The 6574-nt window shown below is 42.6% G+C and overlaps 1 protein-coding gene across 1 annotated transcript in view; it reads right to left on the bottom strand.

The window, feature by feature from the left end:
* Positions 1-4076: 4076 nt before the first annotated feature.
* Positions 4077-6574, bottom strand: part of Dtd1 (D-aminoacyl-tRNA deacylase 1) — a 160340-nt gene continuing 157842 nt past the window's right edge. The window contains exon 6 of the mRNA XM_028755796.1: positions 4077-4590. The gene's annotated coding sequence lies outside the window, so the exon portion shown is untranslated. The remainder of the gene's footprint in view (positions 4591-6574) is intronic.

Here is a 6574-nt window from a genome sequence, read left to right on the forward strand (position 1 = left end):
TTTGTAGAATGAGTGACAGATACCACAAACATCCCAGCTGGATGTGAGCTCCTAGAACATTCTAGAATAGATAATTACACAGACGGTTTGGGGCACTGTGTGAGAAAGAACTTGGTAAATTTGGGAGGCAGGATGAATTCACAGAGTAACACCTTGTGCTACACTATGTTGTTTGACAAGATCATTGGATTAATCACCAAAATGCTGTAAGGTAGAATAAATCTTGGTTTCAGCAGGAATGGGAAAGATGGGCAGGAGAAATGTGTGTTAAATGAGAAGTAATACACTGACTGGTATGAAGCAAGACTTTTTTTGTGGAGAACCAGCTCCTTCTGAGTGTTGGATTTAGCCAAGAATTAAAACTAGAACAGGTCTGAAGATGACATGAAGCTAGGAGGAAGGACCAACATGACTATAGAAATAGTCCAACAGACCATAGCCTGCCCCCAGCAAGACTGCAGGGATTTTTGATGATGGTGGTGGTGGTGGTGGTGGAGGTGGTGGTGGTGGAGGTGGTGGTGGTGGTGGTGGTGGTGGTGGTGGTGGTGGTGGTGGTGGTAGAGGTGGTTAATTTCACTTACCTGTAGGCTCCACATGAACCAAGAATAGGATGCAGCTACAGCACCTGTCCATTCAGGCAATGCATCTGTCCAGGGCACTGCTCTGAGTCTGAGTATCCTCTTGTTTAATCTTACAGCCATGCTGCAAGGGAAAATATTGCTTCCTCTTGACAGAGGAGGGAGGGCAGTCTCCAACAGCTGGAACAGTACTGTTTCCCTGGTAGCCAGGTCTATGTCATCCTTTGGCCTGTTAGGGTCCAACATGCACATGCTCATATCAAGGTGCCATGGGCATACAACGGCAGAGCTGTATCTGGTTTTCAGTGGTCACAGTTATAGGAAAAATTGCTGAAGAACCAGAACACATCAATCTGGGGAAAACCTTAGACATTGTAGACACTGACATGTAGACATGTGGACATTGACAGTCATAACTATGAATGATCAAATTCCTTTGCTCTAGGTCTGGCTTCTGTCCTTATCCCTCTGTGTCCCCTCTCCCCCCACACCCAGTTCTACCAACCTGCTGGCAGTTGTCTGAACATTCTTCTTGTCACCTTGAGGCCATCAGACTTGACGTGCCTCCATCACCCACTGTGGCTGTCTGGTCAACACTACTACCTCTTCCCACAGATCTCTTACTCCCCACCCCCCAAGGAAGAATTGTTCTTTTATCTAAGCCTGAGCCCCCTCTCCCTCCTACAGAGAGCCTGTCAGCTGCAGCCCCTTCAAGATTCCCCATAATGTACTTTCTGTTCAAGGATGGAGCCTTGAAGCTTACTCATCCCTGGTAAAAACCAAAACATGGTACTGAGAAGCCCCTATAAACATCAAATCCATTATCCCAAAGTAATCTATTAGCTTAGATGATTTACGTCTAAAATGCCACATGAACAGGTAATTTCTTAATGGGCATTTTTAAAGCTGCTGCTTAGGAACTCCAAAATCCATCTCAGGAGAGAATGAAAACACAGCAGCACTTTCGAAGGCTGACTCCCTTAAACAGTAGTCTCCTTTATCTCTCCTACGGCCTCCGAGAGGGATCCAACTTGTGAAGTTTGCCCAGTTTCTGATACGAGGGTCTTCTGCTCTGTTTTAAAAGTACTTGTATCAGCAATGAATTTACAGAGAATTCTGGAAGCACCTGGCTGAACAGGACAGGCAATCACAAATTAGTAATAGCAAAGGCCATCTCTCTGGTTCTCGACACTAAAATGAGAGTGGATCCAAAGGAGTGCTGGTGGGTATGTATGTTTGTTCCATAGGATCAAATCAATGGATGCCAAGTTTTGCCTACACCCATCAGCACAGCTCTACACATCTTCTTCTCAAGGCAGCACGATAGTGAAACTGCCCTCCTTCCCTCCCTCCCTCCTCTCCATGGACCACCAACTATGAGAAGAGGCTGTGGAACATCCAGCCTGAGAGGATGCCTTTATTTGGTCTATGTTTTGTGTAGCCACAAGTGCTTGTTCTGCATAAAGTAAACCACAAAAGGCAAGATTAAACGGGTCTTGGTTCCCAGCATCGTCGGCACGCTGTTCTGTTTAAAGTACTGGACCTAAGATCTGCCAAGGCTCCTCAAAAAAAAAAAAAAAAAAAAAAAAAAAAAAACCATACATGGTAGGAATCTCCTCTCCCATCCTCATACAAAAGATATTTGAGCAGACAGTAAACAGCAAGCTTTATAAGTAAGCAAAAGGCAGGGATGCTAAAAAGGATGTGAAGACAGAGGGGTTTATCCTATGCAAGCAGAACTGCGCCCAGAATCTAATTTTAGCCTTTACTCCCACAGATACACTTAGAAACAACCTTTCTTTCAAAGGAGGGTTAACATGCTGGAAACTGGCACTTTGTTTTTGATGGGTCTATGGTTGTTTGGGGTTTCTCCTTAACCTTACATTGTCTATCATGTTGGCCTGTTAGATTTGACCCTCCCAGGCCAGTCAGGAATGTAGTCACTGCTTCTCTGATCCCAGAAACTGAAAATGATCTTCATGATGGTGGAAATGCTCTCTTCCATCGAATGCTACATTTTTCTAACATTTATCATGTTCCTGCATTTTGCAAAGGGAGATTTTGAAGCCAATTACTTGAAACAGAAGGTCTCCCCTTCACATAAGTAGGCCAGGTTTTCTGCTCAGACAACAAAAGCTCCCAACATTATAATCCACTTTGGGACAAGTTTCTTGTTAGAAAGCCACCCTCCATGCTAATGCAACTTATACCCACTGCTCTGCTCTATTTCTGACCCGTGGTCTTTTCTACATTTTGCATATCCTTACCAACGTTCTCCCCCAGGCTACAGGGCCTTGGCTATTTCAGCTTTCTTCCTCCTGGTGTCAGACACTTTGGCTGCTTGGTCACTCCCTGCTGCTTATACTCATTGCCCTATGTCCCTTTAAAACAGAGCTGTGGACAGTGAGTGTGTGTCATTTTACCTCTGTCCAAACATCTAGCTGTCAGTTCTTACTACCCAACCTCATCTTCCCTGACTCCAAGGACAGGCTGCAGCTGTTCAGTGAGCATTAATTGGTGCTGATAAACTGTAGTGGCAGGAAAATATATGACAAATCTGCTCACTGACGCATGTAAAAAAGGGGTTTTGGTAGATTTATTCATGTCAAACCCTACTTTGGTAATTCAGATGGAGTGAGGTTGGCAGCTTCTTGGACCTCACTGCCCATGGGCTGGGAAAAGTGACCTGGATCTACACAGGGGTGCAATGTTTTTAACCTCAAATGTGGATATTAAATATTACACATTTGGTTCTATGTCTGTACTGATTCAGAACAAAGACATCTTACTAGGTAAAAATCCTTTCCCAACCCAAGTAGTTGAAGGTGTGTTATAAATGACATTTAAGGGTTTCACTCACACACACACATACACACACACACACACACACACACACACATACACACACACACACTGTTCTTAATATGTTTTCATTTGAAGAGGACTCAGTCAATATAAAGGTCATGAGTAGATAGCGTAACATAAGGGTGTTTCCTTTATAATGAGACAAGGGATATTTTAAGAGAGAATAACACTGCTTACCATAAGCAACCATATTATTTCTCAACATTATATAGTATTTAAAAATGACTGCTATAAATGTTTGACTGGCCAATTAACTCCTTGGACAGAATGTGGTTTTCTTCACATGACGTTGTATACTGGCTTGGCTGTATCCACAAAGAACAGATGCTGGACAAGCGCTTACGTGCAGCTGCATCTATTCACAATTAGGATGCTCTGGCCATTCTGAAGAAAGATCCCTGGCCCATCTGCATTTCCTTCCCTGCCACCACTTTTCCAAGTAGAATGCTATTAGTCATAAATTACCAGACGGCCTCTCACTCTGCAATCAGAGGCCTGTGGGAGCCACTTGTGGAAGGCCTCTGGAAAGGCCTTATCTGAAATGAAGTATAATACATCCAGTGGGTTAAGACATACCACATTTCTACAGAAAACGTCATTAAACAGACAGAGCAGAATCTAATAATAAAGTAGTTCGTTGAGACTTATGGTTTTATTATTATTTATTTTTAGAAAAGAAGAGAGAATGTACAAGATGCAAAGTCTCATACAGTATGTTATTGTTGGTTGCCTAACACCAGCCCTGTCTTGTAACTCAGTGATGGAGGTGGTGGATAGCAGGGATGTGCTGGAGACTGATCACGGACACACAATACACCACAGATGAGGACAGATGATGTTGGGCCAGCCTGTTTCAAAAGCAAGCCAAGACATGGTAGAAAGCAAGGAAACCAATGGACCTCTCTCCATGGGGAAGGCATGGGTGTGAACCCACAAGCATTCCCCCATCCCACAGCACCCACTACCGCATCAGACCACAGCAATCACAAAATGGAATGGTCCTTTGGTGTTTCTCTGCAGGGATATTCAGGTTCCCAGTGTCTTATTTCTGATTTTCTTTTCATATTTGAGTCCAGAATTCTTAAAGCAGTGTAGGGGCTTAGCATCTTGAATTTTTCAGGATCCGGTTCTGCCCAATGGTAATTTGCTAAAAGGAACAAAAAGAAAATATTGCTAAGATAGACTGCAAAACCTGCTTTTAAAACCTACCACTACAAACATTAAGAGTTAGCTGAAGAGTCCGGGCAGTGGCGGCACATGCCTTTAGACCCAGCACTTGGGAGGCAGAGACAGGCGGATTTCTGAGTTCAAGGCCAGCCTGGTCTACAGAGTGAGTTCCAGGACAGCCCAGGATATACAGAGAAACCCTGTCTTAAAAAAAAACAAAAAACAAACAAAACAAAAAACAAAAAAACAAAACAAAACAAAAAGAGTTAGCTGAAGGTATCACTTCAAATTCACACAAAAGCACAGCATCACGTTGCCTCACTTAACTGTGCAAAATCTAGCAACTTCTGATATGTAAACCCAAAGATCTTCCCACACATGTATCTTCACAACAACCTTAGTGTTTGAGTTTTAAAAGATAGTAAATATTTTCTTTATTTATTTTATGTATGTGAGTACATTGTCACTGTCTTCAGACACACCAGAAAAGGGCATCAGATCTCATTACAGACGGCTGTGAGCCACCATGTGGGTGCTGGGAATTGAACTCAGGACTTCTGGTTAAGAGAAGCTCTTAACCACTGAGCTATCTCTCCAGCTCCCCTGTGTCTTTATTTTTTGAGGCAGTATTTCATCCTATAGCTCAGGCTGACCTATAACTCACTGTGTAGTCTGAGGCTGGCCCTGAGCTTGCATTAATTTTAACTCCCTAGGATAACAGTTTTGAACCGTCATGCAAAATCTGAACATATTCTAAATGGCCTTTTGCATTCTGAAGTAAATGAAAAGGAAAATACAACATGCCAAAATTGTAATGTTAACCATTCACTAGGAGAAAATTCATAGCACTTAGTATTTATACAAGGGAGAAAACTGACAAATCCATAATCTGAATTTCTACTTTTAAGGAAATAATACAGGCAGAAAAACCTTCAAAACAAATCTAAACAAGAGAAACAAAGAGAGCATATGTGTATGTATATAACATATGTATGTGTATTTGAATATTATAAAATAGTTTTCCATATGGATTTTCAAACAAACTTAGTGGTACTTATCTCTTCCTAATCCACTTCTCTGTCACCTTCCCATGTGTGTGTTAGGTATAGGATATTTTCCCTCAAGTCAGGGGTGTCTCAGAAACCCAAAAACAATACAATACAAAATAATACAAACTGTTATTTTTGGTTGCCCACCAGAACTTGAGTATAAGCCCTCCTTGCTGAAGACACCATACAGTTTGATCAGAGTGCACAGAGAAATCAAGTTAGTCCTGACTAGCAACCATCCTCTAATAGCTAGCTTTCATAGGCCTGAAAGGGAATTATGCAGGTTGCTGGGGGTTAAAAAAGTCACCAGTAGTCTTATCCTGTCCTGTGATCTACAAAAGCCACAAGTGTAGCACAGTATGCCCATGTGTGCAACAGTGGCATGAATGTGATGGGAATAGCCAACCATTCTGTTTATTAAGGCAGGCTCCATACATATGATGAAACACGTATCTAGTAATATGAATCCATCCAACAGCGCATGGTTGGAAAACGTATAAGCCCCAGGAGTGAACTACTATTATTATTTTGCTAGACGGACACAACATCAAGCTGTTCTCTAAATTCCTCTCTCTACCTATAGATAAGTACAGCTCACAGATCTTATGAGGACATTTTCTTCGTGCAGTGACTGGCAGTTAGTGCAGAAACGTACAACTGGCTGAAGCATAGAGAATGAGTGTCTAGGGAGTACTCACCACAGGAGCATCTATGCCATACCCTCTCCCTACAAGGCTCGGGGACCATTGTGGAAGATTGTAAGAGTCAGTCAGGCTCAGGAAGACCAGAGTGAAACCTGTCTCCTGAACATGACAGGACCACTGAACTCGTGAAATCACAGCAACTGTGGTTTCTTATACACAATCAAGTCAGTCATTATTCCAGCAAGAGGAGGAGGAGGCTTCCAAGGCCCTC

The sequence above is a fragment of the Grammomys surdaster genome, unplaced genomic scaffold (genome assembly GCF_004785775.1).
Source record: "Grammomys surdaster isolate TR1022 unplaced genomic scaffold, NIH_TR_1.0 129, whole genome shotgun sequence".
NCBI lineage: Eukaryota > Metazoa > Chordata > Mammalia > Rodentia > Muridae > Grammomys > Grammomys surdaster.